This window comes from Clarias gariepinus, chromosome 20 (assembly GCF_024256425.1).
Source record: "Clarias gariepinus isolate MV-2021 ecotype Netherlands chromosome 20, CGAR_prim_01v2, whole genome shotgun sequence".
Lineage (NCBI taxonomy): Eukaryota > Metazoa > Chordata > Actinopteri > Siluriformes > Clariidae > Clarias > Clarias gariepinus.
The window spans coordinates 24087638-24111182 of record NC_071119.1 but is presented as its reverse complement, the minus strand read 5'-3'; the positions used below and the strand labels follow the sequence as shown (position 1 = coordinate 24111182).

At 39.2% G+C, this 23545-nt stretch overlaps 1 protein-coding gene across 23 annotated transcripts in view; it reads left to right on the top strand.

The window, feature by feature from the left end:
* Positions 1–23545, top strand: part of LOC128508286 (neurexin-1a-like) — a 359836-nt gene that overhangs the window by 216873 nt on the left and 119418 nt on the right. The gene's annotated exons all lie outside the window — the stretch shown is intronic.

Genomic DNA, 23545 nt, shown 5'->3' with positions numbered 1-23545 from the left:
CGCGCTGTTAGAGGAAACTAATCAACCGTTCACACCGACGGGTTTCCGGGAAAAAAAACAGCACATCCTGTCGTCTTTTATGTCCTGTCTCGTCGTCGTCATGGTGACGCTGCTTGTCATTCTGACATGTTTATACAGTAGGCTATTAGAAGTGATGGTACAGAAATATGATTAATTTTTCAGCGGCTCATTTTGGACGGATACGATATTAAAAATTCAAGCTGCTCACCTTTTTTTTCACTTTCACACATTCTTTCTCTCTCTCTCTCTCTCTCTCTCTCTCTCTCTCTTTCTTCATTCTTCAACCTGTGCGATAATGTGGGCTGTTATATGCATCGCTGACCCGCTCGCTAACCTTCCTCCTCCGAAAAAAACACCCACCCACACATACACACACACACACTCACACACAAACACTCACACACACATCACGCATAAACATTAACACAAACACACACAATGCACAATGTAACCTCTCTTTTTGTATTTCTTTCAAATGCACACACACACACACACACACACACACACACACACACACACACACACATTTAAAATTAAAATGTAGGCAGATAGAATGCTATGCCCTAAAAGTCACATGCAGGAAATGTAAAAGCTGTGAAGAATTTAATATGCGGAAATACGTGAACTGTGTGTAAAAAGAAAAAAAAACAAAAGGGAAAAAAAATGTGAATCTGTAATGTGAAAGAAACAACATGCAAAACAAATCGTTTACAAAATAATGTTGAAAATATGTCAAACCATTGCAAAAAAATCAGATGTAAAGATGAACAAACTTCAAAGAATCACATCAAAGTTAATTAATCATGAAATCATCACACTTAAAAGTGATTGATAAAATTATCAGATGTAAAAAATGAATAAATCCTATAAAAAATTTGACATGTAAATCATTTAAAAAGGAATCACCTGTGAAAAATGAATGAATGAATCGTGTAAAAAAAATCACAAATGAAAAATGAAGGAATTGCAAAAGAATTTAATATAGAAATTAATACATTTCAAATACATAGTCATATAAATACACATCACATATTAAAAATAAACAAATCATGTAAACGAATCACCTGATTATGAATAAATTGTGTAAAAGAAACACACGTGAAAAAGGAATGAATCGTAAAAGAATTACATGTAGAGATAAATAAATTTTAAACAAATAAGAAAAATACATAAAACATAAAACATAATAAGAATAAGCAATGAATCATGTAAGAAAAATAATATATATAAACGTACAACCAGCATGTGTAAAAAAAAAAAATCACGTGAAAAATAAAATAATTAACCATAAAAATGATGTAAAAAATGAATCATGTAAAAAAATTATGTAAATCATTTATACTGTGAATGAGTCATACAGGAATTAAACATGCTGCAAGAGTAATGTATAGTGTATTTAATTGTGCACACACACACACACACACACACACCTACAGTGGTAGACACCGGCTGAGATCAGGTCAGCCTCGAGTTGTCTCATAAGTGGGTAAGAAGGCGAAGCTGGTTGTCTTGAGTGCGCGCACACACACACACACACACACACACACACACACACTCTGACGCACTCCCACTGTGCTTCCTGAGCTCAGGGGACTCATAGACATGCCCGAATATAGCAAACATTAGCATGTCTGCTGCCGCATGAGAGCAGGAGTGAGGAGAGAACGACAGAAATGATGGAGAGATGCAAAGAAAGAGCAGGGTAGTGATGTGTTTCCTGTGCTGGATGACTCAGCCTCTTTCTCGCCTGATGTTGGGGTGTGTTATTAGTGCACACATGCTCGGATGTGACACAATACCGTCCCCAAAAGACTCTCTCTCTCTCTCTCTCTCTCTCTCTCTGTTGCTCTCTTTTACTCTCTTTCTACCTCTCCGTCTCTGTCTCATGTAGAGTAAGTTAATATTTGAATCATGCTGGGTTTTTCATATTGAAAGCATCAGTAAAAGGGCAGAGAGACAGACAGGAAGAACTAGACAGACAGACAGACAGACAGACAGAGCAGTACAGTGCTATGGTACCTGATTATGCAACCGCCATCAAAAAATGTGAAATCCAGCGAAGCTAGAACAAGACTGAGTCTATGTGTGTGTGTGTGTGTGTGTGTGTGTGTGTGTTCATGTGCACTCTGCCACTCAAAAGTTTTGACATTATGAGTTTCTTATGCTTTATGTTATTCCAAGTTTATCATAAGGTGTTATTTTTATTGTTCCTATAGTAACAGCTCATGCATGTAACTGATGACACGAGTGTTGAAAAAAAATATATTGTATAGTCATTGTTCTGATAATGTGAAATATTTTTAGAAGGAAATTGAAGCTTGTCGAACCTTTATGGAAGGAGGCTCCAGTTTCCGCGTCAGGTTTTAAGCCGCAAGTGATAACTTGTTCCACAGACTTTCTGTACTCGGGTATAACAAGTATTATTGGAATAGTACTTAGTTTCATACTGTTTATAGCCAATTGTGTCAGTATCTTAGTACTTAGATGATGTTTGTTGGACTTATGAACAAATTGGACTTAAGAACAAGCCCTCAGAGCAGAACTCGTTCGTATGTAGGGGACCTACTGTATTATGCTAAAAGTGCTCCAGTGCTAGAATCCACTGTCGGACCATTGCCTCCTTTTTTAAGACCTTATAGAATATTTCCTACCACAATCACTGTAAAGGTTCAATATTTCTTTCTTTTCTTCTTTCTTTCTGTTTTAAACCAGCTTTGAAAAGAATTCTTGTCTAATTATGTGCATTGTGATTAGAAGCGGAGCTGGGGTTAAGCGAAGCACCTCATTCCACCTCATTGAGGGTGAAAGGGGCGTTTATTTTAGCGCAGACAGAGTCGGAGATGGGAGCAGTAGTTTAGTTTCCATTAACCATAGTGTATAGAGGGGATGACGGGCACAAATTGGATTTGAGGGTTTGCTGGAGTCTGGAATGAAGGTGGACGGTAATGCCACCATTCCGCTGCATCTCGTTTGGGCGCGTTTATTTCCGAGTGAGAAATGGTTGGCTTTTTATTTATTTATTTATTTGTTTGTTTGCTTATTAAATATCACATCGTGTGCTCTTTTCTTTTTCCCATTAACTCTGAGAATCTCTTTCAAAACACACACACACACACACTTATAAAGCCTTAAGCTCTATTCAGGCGGGATTTGTTTTACACAAGGAGCCGAGCTAATTCCATCCTTGGCGATTTTATTTCTGGTAATGTTGCCATTTTTCTTCCTCCACCCCTGAGAAAATTCCAGCTGCAAATTACCCTGCTGTGCACTTTCTTTCTTTCTTTTCCCCTTTCTTTCCTTTTTTTCTTTCTTTCTTTATCTTTTATTTTTAAAGGCTATTTAAGGTAAGGCAGAGGGTGGAATGTCATTTCAATAAGAACAATCCTGCAGGGTGATTAAACGAGCCTTGGTTTATATCTTTATTCATGCACACCACAATATTAAGCAGTTTATGGTTTAATAATATGACACGGCCATCCATAGAGACACGTGCTTCCTCCAAGGAAAAGAGAACTACGTACTCGTAGACCATCTCGAGAAACAAAACCCATCTGATTTAGATGCTAATCAAATTATTTTATTTTAATTTTATAAGCCACACATATAAACATATTCCTTGTCTACCGCAAACTTTTCTAGTTGCTAGGCAACTAGGGAACATTAAGCATAACCTATTGAATAGAATAAACAATTTAGCATACTTGCTACTCATTCATCGTCTATACCGCTTTATTCTGTATACAGGGTCGCGGGGGGCCTGGAGCCTGTATTAGGAAACTTGGGGTACGAGGCGAGGTACATCCTGGACGGGATGCCAATCCATCACAGTGCACACACATACACACTCACACAATCATTTACAGTACACACATTACGGGCAATTTGGGAACGCAAATGTTTTTAATCTGCATGTCGTTGGACTGTGGGAGGAAACCAGAGTACCCAGAGGAAACCCGCCAAGAACTGGGAGAGCATGCAGACTCCATGCGCACAGACCTAGAGGCGGGAATCGAACCTGAATCCTGGAGGTACAAGTCGACAGTGCTAATCACCGTGCCGCCAATGAATACACTTTTAATCAGACTTTAAACATGTTGATTGCTAGCTTGTGTTAACATCAAGCACTTAACATCAATAGAACTGCTAATGGTTCTGGAATGATGATAAACCGTAAGATTAACATTTTTTCTAGTTTATACCACATACATTTGAGAGCTGAGTATTGCAAATTTTCCAATGAGGGCGTTCAAGTCAAAGCAGGACTTTTGATTGCGCAGCCGAGTTCCTGAAATGTGCAGGCGATTGTGGGTAGAGTTTCCATACTGTAGACAGATGCGTCTCTTGCATACGTTGGCGATCTTCAGGGATTAAACGTTTGTTAAAGAGTCTCATCACCATACTGTGCCTGAAGCCTTTTTAAATGTTAACAGATTTTATGCCTTCATTCACTGTAAAACTTTTTTTAGAAGTCCCGGTTTGAAACCCTTTGTAATCTACCAAATCAGGTTTATTCCTTAACTTTATCTGCTTCTTTATTCCATCAAAATAAAGTGAAGAATAAATATCTCAATGATCAGTTAATGGTTAATGTCCATTTTATTGGACTCTAAATATTATTATTATTATTATTATTATTATTATTATTAGTAATATTATTATTATTAGTAATATTATTATTCGAATATGGTTTCACCCCTATCATTAAAAGATTAAAAGTTTGGCCTTCGTTTTAATCGCCATCTGTTGTCATGATTTGAAATATTGAGCTTGAAATATTTTAGAGAAAGCAAGCTTGCCTTCATCTTTTCATATTTTATCTATCATGTCAGAGAAGAGGAGCAGATTGGTCGGAAATCAAAAAACAAATAGATAAAATACCTCCTTCTGGCAATTATAACATCACATATGCTTTATTTTTATTAACTTGTTTAAGTTTTTTTTTTTTTTTAATATGGTCCATATGAAGGGTATCACTTTGTCACCAGACTGCCTTCACACAAAGATCATAAAACCCCCCAAAAAATAATTAATAATTTGGTAATTAGAGGCTCAACTTAAATGACAGAAGTTGAAAATGCATTTATATTTGTAAACATCACAAATGTGGCTTTTTAAAGGAAAAAAAATCTTTTCCTGTATGAAGTACGGTTTTATCAGTGAAATGACTAAAATTAAGTTTTGCCTTACATACCATCCAAATACAGACTGTCGTTAAATCATTGCGGTTAGCCTTGATGATTCTTAAGTAAAAATCAAAACCCTTGTTTACCTGTCTGCATTTGCGTGCATGTGTGTATTGTGTGTGTGCTAGCGTGCATGCGAGTGTGTGTTCTCATCACCACCCCTCTCTCAGGACGGCCGATCGTCAGGGGAAAAGTCGGCGGCACGCTATTCCCTGTACGCCTATTACACCAGACCTGAACTCACACCGTGCAACTTTTATACGTCGTCCGTGCAACACAACAGAACATCTAGCTGACAGACGTGATGCTCGCACGCTATCCCTCGTCTCCCGTGTGTAGGCTGCGATCGTCTCGTTTTGCCGAGCGACGCCTCAGAGGGAGCGTTGCTAAGTGCTGGGGAAAATCTCACCAAGAACACAGATTTCACGTCTGTATATAATAAGCAACGGGGAATTCAAATCAGGAAACACATCAGCTGTACATAACTTCTAGATGGCTTCATATATTAGTACTCTATAATGTATATTAGGAACCCAGTGTAAGGATCTACAGCAACCAAACAAACCCCCCACCCACCTACCCTCCCTTTATTACATCTGTTAACTGAAATAGATAACTACTGTCCAGATATTTTATTAAGTGTATTCTAAAGTGCATTCGATATTACTAAGGACATGGTTGCTAGGCGACAAGGAAATCTAGACACCAAGCTTTGGAAATAACTTTTAATCATTCTTAACATGTACATGTTAGCCTGTTAGAATGAAAACATGTATTGACATCAAAACAAGCTACAGTATTAGAATTATTAATGTTTTTCTCAGATATGATTTTCTTTACTGATAACTTTTCTTCATTCCCATGTTAACAAACTCCTGATACAAGTCCAAGTGCAAGTCCTAATACAGTATACACTAATCAGTGATTACAGCAAAAAACCTTATCACTGTAATAACTTTTGTTTTGGGATCCTCCTGCATCACCGGGGTGGTTCTGGTCCCTCAGGGCATGACTCCACAGAGGCTCTGGTGGGTGCTATGGTGTCTAGTATGAGCATGTTGGCAGCGGGTCCTTTGGGTGCTGTGGGTTACAGGGTGGGGCCTCCATGCATTGGACTTTATTTGTTTGTCAGGAGGATTCCAATGATTCTCGATTGGATTTGGATCTCAGGAGTTTGGAGGCTTAGGACCCTGTGTGTGTCAGGCTGTGGTGCACTGGTTGTTCTGGTGCCTTTTTTTGTGGCCAACGTTGTCTTTTCAGCCAATCTGTGCTGCATTGGGTTTTCTGTGGGATCGGAGTAGATGGTCTGGCCTTTGGTTCCAGTAAGCATAAGTGAGCTTAGGGTGTCCAGAATCCTGCCACCAGTTTGCTGGTGTATAATCGGTGTTATTCAGTTCAGTGGTCAAAGTTTTAAGGTTAATCAATGTACAGAGTGGGAAAATTAACTAGGCGCACAGTATCTGGCTGGGATAACACTGGCGACCTTATTTTCATGCGGGATAGTACACCACTCCATTTTGCTCTGACTGTGTGTATGTGGTTAAACCAGCATTTTCCAGGACATTGGCTGGGACGATGCAGACCTCATGAATGGCCCCCTACAGTCAGATTGCTAAATGTAAATGTTAAAAGTCCAGATCTCACTCCATGTGATTTTTTCCCCCTGTAGAGATGGAGGTGTACAGGACAAACCCTCGCATACTGAAGATTTTGGAGGTTCTCAGTAATATCCCAGTTTGTTCCATCCCCAGCCATATGAGGAAACTGGTTGACGCCATCAGTGCCTACATTTAAATTTAAAGGATTTGCTTTAATTTTCCTGTGTAATAAACACAAACATCTAAATGCATAAAAAAATTAGTTTTAATAAATTTGTATTAGAAATATGGACTTACTTCCCAATTTTTAATGCCTAGTTACTTTCCATTCCATATATATATATATAAAACTTTCTCTCGTCTTTTTTTCCCCCAAAACAACTCCATATTGATGGTACGACTTTGAAACAAGATGTTCAACTAGAACTTCAGGCTGTTATAATCAGGTGTGATGTACAAACTTTTGATTGTGTAGTGTAGTGCATCTTTGGCTACGTTTACACTGTCAGGTAAATGTGACCTAAATCCGATTTTTTGCTCATATGTGACACGTATCCGATATATTCTATGTCCATGTAAACAGGAAAAAAACGCATGCATTCCGATATTCCGAGATTGGTTTCAGGCCTCCTTCATATGTGGAAATAAATCAGATATAAATCAGACATGTGCTGATGTGATTGTCGTGTAAACAGTCAGATCGGATTTCCTGAGTCATTGCGTCCTGTACGTCATTAAAACTGCGACCTCTTCGCAGTTTAATGACGTAATCTTATTCTCCGGTGGAAGCGCGTGTGGAATTATAACATCGCAGGTGACATGAAAAAGGAAAAGCACCCAGCCCCCTCCCCTCCTTTTTTTAAATGCTTATTAGCGCTAAATAAAATTAAGAAATCAGTATTTGGTGAATGAAGCATATGCGCAGACTGCAATTATGCCGTTTTTTTCTCCTCCTCCGTTTTAAAACTATGGTGACGTTTCGCGAACTTTGCACATATCGCAGAGCGTCAAGCATACTTCACCTTCGTCTATCTTGGCTAGTGTGTAGCGCAAGAACCTCCCTTTAAGTATGAGCGATGTTTCAGATGGCATGGCGAGTGTAAACACATGTATCGGATATGAATCATAGTTGAAAGAACGTGTAAACAGACGGTCAAAAAAAATCAGATATAGGCAACAAATCAGAATTGGGCCATCGAGACCTGCAGTGCCTTAGAGACAAATCTCAGCCTAGATAGAAATCATCTGTAGACCAGACTCAGGTCTTTAATGAGTAGTATGAAGCGAAACACCTCCGCAAACCCTCCCATCTATTTTTGACAGATCTACCACCGCTTGGCCTTAAAAGACACACGTATATGTCTTTGAGTCTGTGAAGTCCTTGGGGACTCTGTCTCACTCTTGTTTTATTTTGCTTTGTTTTGCGTGTGCGGTGTAGTCAAGTCGTGGTTTGAGGCTCAGATGAGAAGCAGGACCTGTGAATGAGATTCCGGGAGATGAGGAACAACTCGCGGGGGTGTGAGAATACACTGTCGAAATCGAGATTATTAATATCAAGGCGAAAAAAGGAAATATAGAAGTATGTCCTCATTTTGCCAAAATAACAGAGAGGAAGTCGGAGTATAGTTCCTGTGTCCTTTATACAGCGCCGGAATCCCTGCAGTTTAGAGACGATAAAACAAACAGCAAAGATCTACAGTGAAGTTATTAAAACTTTGCAGTAATGTGTCATCAGAACACTCATTTCTTTTAAAGGCTTCGGTAGAGTTCTGCTTGGAATACAGGAATACTAACGCTAATACAGAAATTTGTTCAACTTTCCTTAGATAACAAAAGATGTTGGTGGTGCCCCAGTGCGTTAAGGTTCTGAGTTACTGATTGGAAGGTCGATTGTTAAAGCCCCAGCTCTGCCATGTTGCTGCAGTTAGGCCCTTGAACAAGGCCCTTAACCCAGTCTGCTCCAGAAGTGCCATATAATGGCCTACTTACAAAGGCTGGGATATGCAAAGAATAAAGATTTCACTTTAAATTTCACAGTGCAATAATGTACTGTATAGGTGATGAATGAAGGCTGAACTTTAATATTTTCCATGTCATGCTGCTGTAGGAACAGCAAAAAAGGCCAATTGGTGTTGCCTGTTGCATGTGTGGGTGCCCTGCGATGGTGCCCTAAGCCTCCTGGAATAGGGTCCAGGCCCTCCTGCGACCCTGAATACCGTATAAAGCGGTGTAGACAATGAATGAGTGAGTAAGTAAGTAAGTGAGGATGGTATGATGGAGCAAAGATATGGAAACATGGAACCTGATTGCTTTTCTATAACAGCATGTCTCAGCATGTGTATCTATCTCTTTGTAATGCTAATAACTAGCGTCATACTTTGTATCGGTTTAATGTTTTGTTCTTTCGGCGGCTTACATTAAGGACGCCATCTGATCTGCATACAACTTGTCACATTTTTACACCAGATGTCCTTCCCATTATATCCGGGCTTGGGACCAGAATAAAAGATGCCCTGCATCCAGTGGCTGGGTTTGGGCATTGGCTGGGAATCCAGCGTAAGACTTCTACATGGTAAATGAAAAGCTTATAAATAAATGTCTCCTTATACTGTACGTATCTTCACGTACCAATGATTCTGCAAGTTTGTATTGTATTCTGTTTTACTATAGAAGCAATCAAAATGAATCAACACTTTCTGGTCAATCAGAATCCAGAACCCAAAAGCACCGTAATAGAAACCTGAATAAAGAGGAACAATGGTGAGTCAAGAGGAAGCACTCCACTCAGCCGTAGTATAACGGCTGGGTAATGGCACTAGGAGAGAGCAAATGGGTGGGCTGGCCACAGCCGTGCTACATTAGCTTCAGACTCCTCGTTTAGCGGTTCCATATCACTTCCGTCTGCGAGAGAGAATGAGCAGGGTCGGGACAGGGAAAGGGTGATGCGTACGAAATGCAATTACACGCGAATCACAGGCCCCGTAGCACATTATAGACAATTTCAATGACATCAATTATATTATATCATCATAACCTAGGTCTAATGCTTTAATATGCCGTTATGTCACAGTGCATTCATTATGATAATCCGGATCTGATAATATGCTTTTTCAAACTTTCCATATGCTTACCTGGTTAATATGATGTAAATCGACTCTGACTGGCCTGGCAACATATGGCTGTGTTGACAAAATGAGATAAATATGAGCTAAAGTGATACTGTGTCCCATTTGATTTAAACGTATTGTAGACTGATTATGTTTTTGTGTTCTTGCAACATCCTGCTTAAAAGACCAGAGCGAAACAAATCAAGGAAGCTCTCGCTTGACTTCCTTCCAAGATGGCTGCCGTTTTCATTCGGTCGATGCAGCTGAGGCTGTGGTGCCAACGACTGCACCCTGCCATCAAGTTTCATCTCATCTCTGAGTGCAAGCGTGTCGGAGCTATCACCGCTCATCTTTCACATCTTATCATCTCACTGTTCATACGAGAACCCAGATGCTAGCGACCTACATGGAAGACTGTGATGAAGAGGTGAGGGAATGGAACGAGAGGGAGGAACAAGGACACAGGTAGAAGAGATACAGAGAGAGAATAGGAGAGAGAGAGAGAGATGGTGAATGAGTTGTCTTACAAGTGTGCATATGAGAAAAAAAGCAGATGAAGAGACAGAAAGATAAAGAGAAGCCAGAGACTTATCTGACAGGGCTGCAAATGGAGCCGTGTAAGGGAGGGAGAAGAATCAAATGATGGAGTAGAAGGATAAGGCAAAATGATAGCTGCAGAGATACTGGGTAAGGGAACAGGCAGGAGGCAGCAGTTAGTAAAGGATGGAGCGCAGGATTTTTTATTGGTGCTGGTAATTATAGTCAATAACACGTCATTCCGAGCAGTAATTCAATAAGAGGCTTTGTGTGGCGCTACAGTGAGTAATATCACACTCGCAACTGAGAAGGAGACTCCGTTCATGTGGCAGAGTTATCACGTTACGAATGTTTATTGTCGTGTGGAGAAAAGGACAACAAATGTGCATGAATGAGCTCGGTCTTTGCAGATCATGGCAGTGGGATCAATCCAACATTTTGCTCTAGCAGTAACTGAATAGGAAAAGCCTTCTCCTTGTTCGTGATGTGTTCCAGTGCTGAGATGACCACTCCTTAGATGTTACTGGTACAGTTTGTGCTGTAATGATGCGGACATTCATTAATATTTGCTTCCTATGGTCAAGATTGTGGTAGAACCGCATCCTGCCTCTGGAATATCAATCACAAGGCATGAATACACCTTAAATCACAGGGTATCATGTGATTCTCACTTAGGGACAATTTATCTTAGCCAGTCCACCTACTGACATCTTAATCAAGGCTGGAGAAACCTGAAGAACTTGAAAGAAACCAATCCAGACTGGAGAGGATGGGCAATACATCAGACAGACCAAAGATCAGGCTCAAACTGTGGACCGTCAAGATGTGAGGCAGTGATGCTACCTGTAACAGCATGGTATTCATACAACTACAGTACGATGTCAGTCAAGACTACAGACTAGTCTATTGTTCTCTAACAAGTATTGGCACCCATAAATGGAAAATACCCACTTACCAGCTACTATATTAAACATTTCAATATTTTTTCAGTCCACTTTATCAATGTACATTTCTGGACATTTTCATGCCCACTATATTGTCAGCCATCACTTTTACAAATTAATTACAACAATATACACTTTAAGATTGCACTATATGCCCAGCCTCTTCCTCAAATAACAGGCACAAGGCAGAAATAAAACTTGTATCATAGAGTATCATGCTAGTTCTTACTTAAAAACTATTTGTCCTAGCCAGTCCACCTAGTGGAATGTTTTGGGAAGATGGAGAAACCTGGAGAACTTGGAAGAAACCAATCTAGACTGGTGAGAATATGCAAAATCCCAGACTAACCAAAGCTCAGGATAAAACAAGGGACCCTTAAGCTGTGAGGCAGTAATTCTATCTGCTACACCATGGTATTTAAACAACAGCCATGTTTGACAATTTGAAAGTGCAATATTGCTGAGTACAGACCTGCCTGGTGTTATGCAACAAGTTTTGGCACCCCTGAATAGAAAATTTTCATGTTCAAGTTCTGGTGTCTATTTCTATAAATTGAATTAAATATGTTAATTTAAATCAGGATTCTTCAAGCTTAGGGAGTATTACACAGAGATGCTAAACACATTCATGACAAGGGCCAATTTACAATTTTTCTGCGAATAATGTGTGATTACAGTTAAAGCTTAGAGGATTACAATCACAGCTGTGTCAGACATTGCCACATTTCTTGTTTTTTTTTTCTTTAAATACATGTTAAAATATGTCAGTGTTAATCTTCAGAATAGCAGATGAACATTAAAAAAAAGTTTAGCTTAAAAAGTCAATCTTATGCAGAGAAACCAAAGTGATATGCTTGAAGTTGATGGGAAGCTCAGAAGAATGAAGAGCAAGTGAAAAATGAATAAATCTTGAAGGACTGTATTGTCATAGCGCATGGAGGTTGTTAAGTCGCGACACAGTTTCTGAAGTCTAAGGTCTGCAGGCTGCTGTTATAAATAAGTATCCTCTCTTGTTTTATCATATAGCATCACATTTTGAAGTAAGGGAGTAAGTAGACTTCCTAGGGATGGGTAGAGATGAATACGATGGTGGATTTATAATGCTAAATAAGGCATTATGAATAACAGGAGATACTGGCTGTACTTTGCTGAGAGTGAGAGCCTAAAGTTACAGAGATCATAGGTTAAGGGCTATGCCCCTTGGGATCAAGAGTTGTGCATATAAGGAGCATTATATTGTATAATTAGTATAATGAGGTTCTTTTTATAATTAAATAGGATATAAAACTGGCAGCACGATGGTGTAGTGGTTAGCACGGTGACCTCGCGCCTCCGGGGCCGATGGTTTGAGTCCCATCATTGGGTTTGTGCTTGGCAACCAATGCTGGGTGGGTTTCCTCCAGGTACTCTGGTTTTCTTCCACAGTCCAGAAACATGCATTAAGCTAGGGTTAGCTAATTGGCATTTCCATATTGCTCATAGCGTGTGAGTGAATGTGTGAGAGTGTGTGCATGCATTCTTGTGCATCGACATGGACTGGCACCCCATTCAGCGTGTACCCAATCTAGTGCCCAACCAAGTACTGGGTAACTGTTACAATTGTAATGTTCGATTTTTTTTTTTTTTTTAATTATAATAATTATATATTAGTGTGTATATATACAGTATATAGTATATATGCTGAAGTGTGTGTCTGTTTTGGCAGATAGAGAAGACACCACAGTATGAATCTGTTCTTTTAAAAGCAAAAGATGTACTTTTCTGTACTGAAATATACTTATATATTCACAGACTGGTAAAGTAACATTATATGTACAATCAAAGTTAACATATAATCACACAAACATGAAAAAAACGCAAGATTGTACACTAACTACAAGATCCCACTGGTAGCAGCATGGATTCATTAGAGTTCCGCAAAATTAGAGAAAGATGCAGAAACTTTTGTCTGCCTGCTCAAGTGAGCGTATGCAGGACGGATTTACAGGTAAGATAAATCACCGGCTGAAGACCTGATTGGTCGAACGGAGTCATGTGATTATTGTTGCTGCGTCTGATTGGTGAAAGAGTCATGCGGTAGATCCACCAGCTGCATGTGTGGAATAAATGGTCGGGAAAAGTAACGAGTCGAGTGTAGATGAATGTAGCAGAGTAAGAGTAGCGTTTCTTCTTCACAAATCTACTTAAGTAAAAGTAAAAAGTATGGTGCAGTAAAACTACTCATACTGTAGAAGTAATTTTTTTTTTTCAAAAAGTTACTCAAGTAAATGTTAAACTGTAAATGTAACTCGTAACTACCTACCTCTGGTATGCATAACACATTCTAATATTTAAAACAATAGATTTTGATCTTTAAACCCAACAACATCCATCATATTTCATAAATAGTTATGTAATACATAAAGATTCGCTTTTTATCCAGTTTCAGGATAAATATTAGTGTTTTGCAATAAAATGATCTCTGTTTTCGAATATATGATGAAGATGCATTATGCAGTAGATCTGTGATCAAAGATTGAAAAAAATTACTTGTGTTCTAAATCTGTCTGAGACTAGATTCACAAAAACATGAATATTCTTATTAGCAAGTTTGCCTTAAGTGTGCATGTTTTGCCTTCACCATTCCTGTCCTGAATTTGTTCTATGGTGCCCTATTGTTCTGGTGGATCTCAAATGAGCACCGTAGCATTGCTTGCAAAAACTTTCTCAAAAAACTGATCCACATTTGCCAACTTTAATTTTCTCATTATTTGCTATGCACCAATGTTACCTGTCAACTCAATAATCCTTTTTATGACGTGCAGGTTTGTTACATACCCGGCTTCAATGAATAGCTTAACGCTTAATATCCATACTTTCCACTTGTGTCAGTGCTCTGATAACTTTAAGCACTAGAACGGAGAGTGTGTTCAGTAGGCGTGTTACTACAGCGAAGGCAGGAAAAAAACAAATGAATTAATGAACATCAAGCTATCAAACATAAAGAGACGCCACGGATTATTACATTCACTGCGTCGTCCATTAAGGGGAAATAACATAGCTCTTTGATGATCACCTCTCGCTATTGCTGTTCGTTGCTTTTTAATAATTGGCAGCAAAAAGCTTTCTGATTCTCTTATGTGGCATTTTGCTAAAGGCAGTTCAATTAAAAAAACGCAGAGAGATGTGCACGCTGCTTCTCGCCGTGCTTGTAGCGTTTCGTCTTGCACCGATTAAACTACTACTTCTTTTTCCTCCATCTGCTTTTACTTTTTTTTTTTTTTTTTTTGCTGTTGTTGTTTGTTTGTGTTTTGTTCATGCAAGTGTAATTCCCAAAAAGTAGACTGCAATTATTTAAAAGCAATCATGGCGAGTGCATCTCAGTTAATTAGTCCATAAATGTTGCTCGTGTCCTATTGTGCTGTCCACCGGGCCTGTTTCGAGGCAGGTGAAATATTAATCTGCTTTCTCTTTCTGGACAGCTTAATTACGTTTGAAAGCGTGCGGGTTTTTTTCTACCTTGCCTCTGAAGGCTTTTAAAAGCGAACGCCATGTACAGCCATACTGATTCTTAATTACCCAACAGTGCCCGAGCTCCAGAGATTGCCCAGCCACGCAGATTGTATGTGTCAGTCGTTTGGAGACAGTAAACAGTTTGGAGACAGTTTGGAAAGAAAATAAAAGCTAAAAAAAATCGGAGAAATATGAAATGAAAAGTAATGGCACATACTGTAGCGCAAGGAATGTATGACTGTTGGTAACATTTTCTATAAATTATTAATAATTTGTCAGGATTTTTAATATGTTGCTCTTTGTAAGGTTAAAAATTATTGTTTAATTTTCCTTAATTCTAAGAATTTCTCTAAACGCTCTAAAAAATTCCTAGGTTCCAAAGTATTATAATTTATGGTCTATTCCGCTTTATACTGTGTACAGGGTTGCGGGGGGCCTGGAGCCACAACTTGGGGTACAACCTGGATGGGGTGCCTGGATGGGGTGCCAATTTGCAAACGCCAATGAAAGTAATCTGCACCACCTAGGGGTCTGTGTGCATAAAATTTGCATGTTCTCCCAGTTCTTGGTGGGTTTCCTCCAGGTACTCCGGTTTTCTCCCACAGTCCAAAGACATGCAGATTAGGCTACAGATCAGACTACAGAGGTTCCTCGCTGGATGGATGAATGGATGGATGGGTGGGTGGAATAATAACTATAAAACTTAACTATAATATTTATTGACAGTTACAAAAGCATTACAAATGTTAACATGCCATGTCATGTGAATGTGTTCCATCATGGTATAAGAAAATAATTATGTTGTTCTGTGGCGAATTAAACGTTAATGGAGGATTGGGATTTGTAGTCCTGCTGCACCACAGGATTTTCAGATAGCTGACTTGTGGAGCTTATGCAAAATGTGCAGTAATTACATGTAAAAGGATGTGAACTGTGTTAAAAACATATGTGGAAAGGATCGAACTGTGGAAAGAATCAAATGTGACATGACTCATTTGGAAAAGCCACAAATGCATCAGTTGGACACATCATGCATGCCGGTTAATTAATAATGTAAAATATTGATGAATAATGCAAAAAATAAATTAATTATAAAGAAAAGATTTAGTAAGTAAATGAAACAATCAGATGTGACAGTACATGAATCATGTGCAGAAATAGTGTGCACAAATTAATGAACACATGCATGAAGTTCAAATGACTTTTCTGTAACCAACATTCCTACTGAAAGCGTTACCTTTTTTTCCCCTTCCTGTTCTTTAACTCCTATTTCTAAGCATTTCTTAAGCAGGAAGGCTTATGTAAGGGATAAAAATGAGAAAAGTACAATAAAATCAAATAAATCAAATAAAAAATCGATGCAGTCGTCTAGTACTGCCGTTCCCTCTTCTGAGTCATTACTTTCAGGCAATTATGGCTCGTAAAAGCCAGCGTTATTTGTATGAAAATATCACACGCAGCATCGACTTGACCTCCTCCACAACCACCCAGCATGATACAGTCCCTGATCGATAATTAGCTCACCAGTGCTCTGCCTCAAGCTCTGCCTCGATCTATACGCAAGTGCTGCTGGAAAGAGAAGTGTTTATCAGAAATCAGGATCGGAAAAGCATTACGAAAGCGACGAGCGCTTAATTGTTACTGGTTTGCGATATCTTAATAGCGAGGTCGTGTATGGAGCGGGAGAATGGTGGAACGGTCGCGGATAGGGAACAACATGTTTAATTATATTAGAGTCCGTCTGGAGGAAAGAGAGGATCGGAAGATGCGGTTCGGATAATGGCTTCAGTCGTTCTGGAGTATAACAGATGACGCTGAGTCTTTTCTACACAGTTAGCATCGATGCTGCCGGTGAGGAAGCCGAACAGACCTTGCCTTAGTGTCTGCTTTTTGGTTCCTCTAATCGATTAGCACAGACACTTAGGTTCATCCTGTTGTTCGGCTTTATCGCAGGTTGAAAAGAGATCCAGCCAGCCCAAGCTATCTGATTTATAACTACTTTAGGTGATCAAATGCCTTTCAGGTTGGCACAATGACCTGACACATAAATTAACTTGTCGGAATGATGTAGAGTCTTGTGTAAAAGAAGATCTACCAGTCCTTGTCCTATCTTGATGAGCGACAGGAGTTTCTTTGCTCGCTCAGGGTCGCCACTGATGGACTTGGAGACATTGCTCCGATCTGATCAGTTCCATGGCCTTTTATTGGCTAAACTGTTGATTGACAAGAGTAAATCTATTGTTTAAATAAAAACAATGGGTGTTCAACTCAAAGTGTGCAGAATAAAAGTACACAGTCAAGAGAATAAAAACTCCCAGCATTTCACTGGTGCTTGGATACCATTAAGGTATATAATGATTGGACTGATTGTCTGATCTATGTCTGAAACGCTAGCCCCCCCAGGAACTGCTTTAATGGCTCAAACATGTGGAAATGGCTTGAAGCACGGTCAGGACTGTATGGAGGATGTGGCAATAACTCCCAACCGAGTTCCTGTAATGTGCAAGTGGTGTTGATGAATGATCGTGTGTACAGTTCATACAGACAGACAACAAGTCAGTGACAAGGTAACCATCAATTTTCAAGGATCCAACGCTCCATTTGCTGAATGTTCACAAGGAGGACTGCAGTGGACTTAGAGCCACCTTGGCCGGTATCAGCATTTATTACCTTTTTTAAAACATTTGCACCATTCAAATGTTTTATTGCAGCTGTACTGTGCTTCAAGTCTTCTGTAAATGTCAATCGTTCTATTTTGATTGGAACTACCCTTCTAAATAAATAATAAACCTGAGGATCATATCATATTTGAGGAAGTAGTAATTCTCAAATTCGATTCTGAATGCACAGTATAGTACTGAATCTTTTAAGCTTAATGATGGAACTGCAAGGTTTTTTTTATCACCTTGTTCAAGGCCTACCTCAGAAACCACCCTAGATTGGCATCTTTAAGATTTGAAGTTAAACTAGCTAAATTTAAGTATATTATAAAATGCAACCCTAGGTTCAGAATTGACTCTTTTGCACCATGCTGGATGTGAGGATTCACTTAAACAGTGCAGATTTCAAAACTGTGTTAGGAAAGTCTTCAGACTATGATGCACATGAAGTGATTTCTAAGTTCCATTAAAGTAAAATAAATTTTACTTGTAGTCTTGTGCAGTTGAATGTAGAACAGTTGCTGGCACGTCTCCTATGCAAGCTCCGAGTCTTAACCTTCATGCCAGCTTGAAAAACAAAGCAGAGGTCACATGAAATGGAATCTGGAATTACATGATCACTGAGGTGTGACTCAAATACGACCAGTCCAATCCGCTTGATTACAACCCACAAAGGCGTTGGGTCCGTGAAAACCTTGAGACTAGATGTCACGGAAATGGGTTCGATGCTGAAAAAACAAAGCAGGTGTTTATCAGTGTCCACCATGTAGACAGTAAGCTCAGATGGATTTCATTATTTCCGTATATGGACATGCATGTGTTTTGATGTGGAAATCCATATACGATAATACTGTATGGTCATGTAGAAATGGAAACCTGAACCACCAAGCTGTGATTTGAATGCGCTAAATATCGGCTTGATAACAATCCAGAATTGTATTAGATTTGTGAAAAAAGCTGTGGCGCCTTGAATCGACACCAGACCGTCACAGGAATAGCTTCTATGCAAAAAAAAGCTGTTTATCAGCGTCTATCATGTCGTATGAGAACTGAGGGGTTTCATGAACCGACACAATGGAGCTCGTCTCCTGGGGTGCCGCAGCCTTTATTACCTTTTTTTTTCCCTGCTGCTAGAAGATGACTGATAACGCCAATGAGACAATGAGCGAGGGAGGTGATAATACACCAGCGATGTTGGGCGTTTTACCAGGAGCAGAGTTAAGGATGGATTTGATAAACCGTACCAACGGCTTGAGAAGATGAACAGCCTCAGATGAGACTTATAAATCCCCACACATGCCCTTGTATATTGCTAAAATTCTTTTTCCATGGGTATTTCTGTCACACATCAACAGTCAGAGGTGTTGAATATCTCCTGTGGTAATACGTGAAATGGAGATTTAGGCAGGTTGTTTTGATGGTTCTTTGCTTCCTTGTATCTTTTCCTGTCACGAGACGTCAACACATACACAGGTATTTTTGAAAAGTAGGTTTTTTCAACCTTCGTTCATGTAAAAAATGGTGTGTAGGGACCGGATTTTTAAAAACACAGAAGTCACAACTTGCGCATACACATTCTCCTACCAAGTGGGCTGGATCCTATCCCAGGAAGATCATGGCACAAAGTGGGGTACACCCTGGACGGTTGTGCTGACCCATAACAAGCCACAAGCACACACACATCCCAAATCATACACTATGGGCAATTTGGAAACACAACAGCCTTGGACTGTGTAAAGAACCCAGCAAGCATTTAAAAAACATGCTAACTTCACTCACACACGGAGATGAGGCTTTGATTTGAACCCCCAACCCTGGAGGTGCCAGGCGACAGTGCTAACCACTATGACTCCCACCGTGCCACCACAATACATCATATTGCATTCAAATATTTTGGATACTTGGGACAATTCCAAACATTTTAAAGATTGGTTATGGCTTGAGAGTGAGAGTTTCTCTCAGTACACGACTCTTAACGCCATTCTTCAAGCGTCAACCTTTAACTGCCGTGTGCAGGGCTAAGTAAGCACTTTCATGTCACTTTGCTGAGCTCTAGTCTCGAAAATGTTGTTTGACTGCACTATCTTTGAGAATAAAAAAGTAAGAACTAGATTTAAAAAAAGAAAAAGAAAAATCTGAATACATAGAGACAGGACCTGAAGCTTAACAACATGAAAGAGGGAGATTAAACGAAGAGTATGAAGACAGACAAATGGCTAGCAATTACTGAATATTAGACAGACAAAAAAGCCAGGACTCTAGCAGTCCTTGAGGTAGCTGCACTCGAGTTGTTTTGTACTTTGTACTTTTGGAGTCTAAAGATCTATCCTTTCTCCTGACCTCGATAGACAGACAGACTGAGGTAATTATCGGAGTGTAGGAAAAGAGGTCGCACCTGCTAGCAGACAAGACAAACACTGGCATCTCCAAGCTCTATCTTTTCCAATATATGGACCACAGAAAGTTAAATAACGCTTATTTCAATGTAAAGTGGGCCAGACAAAATAAACATCCAGTTTGGTGAAGAAAAAATTTTAACAACTTGTTTTCAGTGCAGCTTCTTTTTAGTTTATTGTTAATGCACATAATTACAAGCAACTTGCATAAGTATTCACACCGTTTTCCCCTCATTTTGTGGTGTTGCAACCTAAAAAACTGCAGTTAACAGGGATTGTTACAAATCTAAGAGAAAACTATATAAAAATAAACATATTCTCCTTTGAATATGTTTATAAATATATTCAGGGGTCAATGTTTATAAACATTTTCAGGGAAAATGTTTATTAACATAATCAGGGGAGAATGTTTATAAACATGAATATGTTTGTGCAAAACTCAAAGATTAATGTTTTTTTTTGTTGTTAATAAAAAAATAAAAATATATACCCTTTAAAAAAAATACAGTATAAAGACTCTCCTCGCTTTGGTTTATACAAAAACAATACATTCTTTATTCATTATTGAGGGATTAATCTATATTAGGTGTTAAAGTCATATCGGGACTTGTGGTGAAATTTCTGGCATAAAAGCGATTGACATTTACACAAGACTTCAAGCACAGTACGGTGATGAGACTCTTAGCCGCAGTAAAACATTTGAATGGTGCAAAAGTTTTAAAGATGGCCGTATGGCTGTAAATGATGATCCTGGCCAAAGTGGCTTGGAGCCACTGGAGGGGTTTCCGTGAACATTCAGCGAGTGAAACAACAGGTCCTCGAAAATCGACTTGCGGAAGAGACGCATCTGTTTGTGGGAACTGTACACACAATCAATCACCAACACCACTTGCACATTACAGGAACTCAGCTGGGAGTTGTTGATTTAAGATTCAAGAGACTTTATTGGCCATTTGTACACATGCACAGTGGATTTTTTTAAGATAAAGTTGAACAACATATAATATAAGAATAATACAAGAAGTAGACAGATTTATTTTTTTTTTTGAAAATGTCAGTGGTAAGGCAAAACTTGGACCTCTGGGCATTTTTATAATGACAGTCTATGGGATCAGTTGCTAAGGTGCTCTAAAGTGGATGCTAGCCTGTTGCTCGACAACTTCAAGTTCAAGTAAAATGAGCCTACCCCCATGTCTCTATGACGACGGGATCCACAGTTAGTAAGTATGAGCTCATTGGGGGGGTACCCTTACCATAATATGTCAGTCGGGCAAATTTGGGCACCTCTTGCGCCCCATGGGTACAACTTACACCCCCTTGCGGCGTATGTTCTTGCAAGCCTCTTCAAATGTGGTACATTTTATATTCGCACAAAATTCTTGCTCTGCACCAGAATCCGTTAAAGTTCGTCTCACAGTTAAGTCTATGGAAAGTCATAGCACCCCATTCCCAAATAAGCCACACAATTTAACACTGCTTTCATGGGTCTACTGCAAATGGTACAGGACTAGTCCAGCGCCAAAGTCTTTGGAGAGAAAGAAAAAAAAAAGTAGAAGCCTGCAAGATAATACAAGTGGTGCTTTGTTTTGCAAGCTCTACTAATAAATAGAAGATGGATGCAAGCTAACCCTATAACATTATAACACTTATTTGGTAAAACAGGATACACAGATATTAAACTATTGGAAATTTGTTATGAGGTTAAATTGCACATTAATTCCACTTTGTTCTTGTTACTGAATAGGTGAAGGACACGGAACTCAACACCAGATACATGTACAACATTCCCATTGCTTCAAGCAATTTCAAAATGTTTGGGCCATTATGGGAGTTCCTTGGAGGCCAGTGTTTCAGACACAAAGTTTGCACTGAGAAAACTTTCTACCTTGATGGTATCCAACCACTAGTGAAATGCTGGAATAAATGGTTTAGTGTAGCATGGGATTATAAATGGAGAACTAAAGGGAGTTTTTACTGTAACTCATAACTGTGTTCTACTATTCTGCACAATCAAATGTCCCATTTTGACTTGAACGCCCATCAAATTAATACTAATATAGTGGATCTAGTATTATTTCTTTTATTTTTTAGCTAAGGATAGTTCTTGGAGTACTGCGTCCTTCATTCTGTCCTTGTTTTTAACCAGGACGTTAATTTACATCTAAAGATGTTGCCATGTCTAACAAGCAGTGGAGAATAGGGGGCCTTGGTAACTTTTTCTTTATTCTCAAATGAAGAAAAATATTAGGACCGGGTATGGTTTCCTTGGATCCACCTGGATGAAACCTGCAGAAAGTGTGCGTGTGTGTGTGTGTGTGTGTGTAGAGCGCTTCAAACTATCAATAAAACCATCACAGGCATCATAAAGAACGCTGACATTTACAGCGTGAGCTTGGGGTCAAGGAGAAGGTGCAGAGAAGATCATTACTTCTCAGAAAGACAGAGAGAATAGAGAAGGAGATAGAGAGAGAGAGAGAGCGATGGAGAGAGATAGAAAGAGAGATCACAAGAAAGAATAAATAAGACGACTAGAAAAGCAACACTTACTTCAGACACAGCGAAGCCCTGATTTTGTTCATAAGCGTTATGATAAGATTATATGATAAGACTGTAAATAATACAAGAACAGACGAAATGAAAATGACATGACTCGTTTTAGACGAGGGATCAGACGACGCCAACTCGCTTCACTAAGATGGAAAAAAACTGCTTTCTGAAGACGGCTGAACAATATAATTGCCCACTAATAGACATCTTAACGAAGAAATGTGACCTGACCTTAGTGTTCTAATTAGATTACTTCAACAAAAAAAAGAAAAACAAACATTTATTTGCTGTATCATCTCAGAGAGAGAGAGAGAGAGAGAGAGAGAGAGTTTTATCTAGCACCGTAAAGGGCTGTTTTATTTTATTCTATAAAGATTTAGAGCAGAAATATACATGAAAGACTTTATTCTTTAAATGTTATGCTTAGTTTATATTATGTAATAATATATCAATGAACATGTATGGCAATTTAATGTTTTCTTTAATATGATTTACACCACTGTACAACAGTTTTGGCACTCCACCTTTATTCATATTTTGCTTCCAGAAAGCCAGACTTTCCAGTATTATTAATGTAGTCTTGAGGTATAGGTCTCCAGTCTTACTTAAGGACTTTTTCGGGGGGGCTACCACAATAAGGCTACTTACCTATATCAAGCCAGGAGGGCTGGGGGCTGTCACGCGTTTTCTCAGAACCACGTGACACCTGTCGACCTCTTTCTTTTTGACCAGCTCGCTCACGCACCGTTGGGGGCGGCGTCACACACTCGCAGACGCCCCGAATGGCGTAGAGCCATGCAATTATGGGAGCACTAATACCTTCCATCCCTACCCGCTGAGAGAATTCGGCCAATTTAGCTCTCTCGAGGCCTCTGGCTGTGAGAAGTTACAGCATCACCCGGGAACTAAAACCAGCGATCTCAGGATGATAGCGCGAGGACTTTACCACTGCGCCACTCGGATATTATATGTTCCTATTTCTTACATTCTATTGTATCATTATTACATTTATTATTGCATATGAACAAATAAGGCAGGGCCCAAGATTGTATTTTTGAAA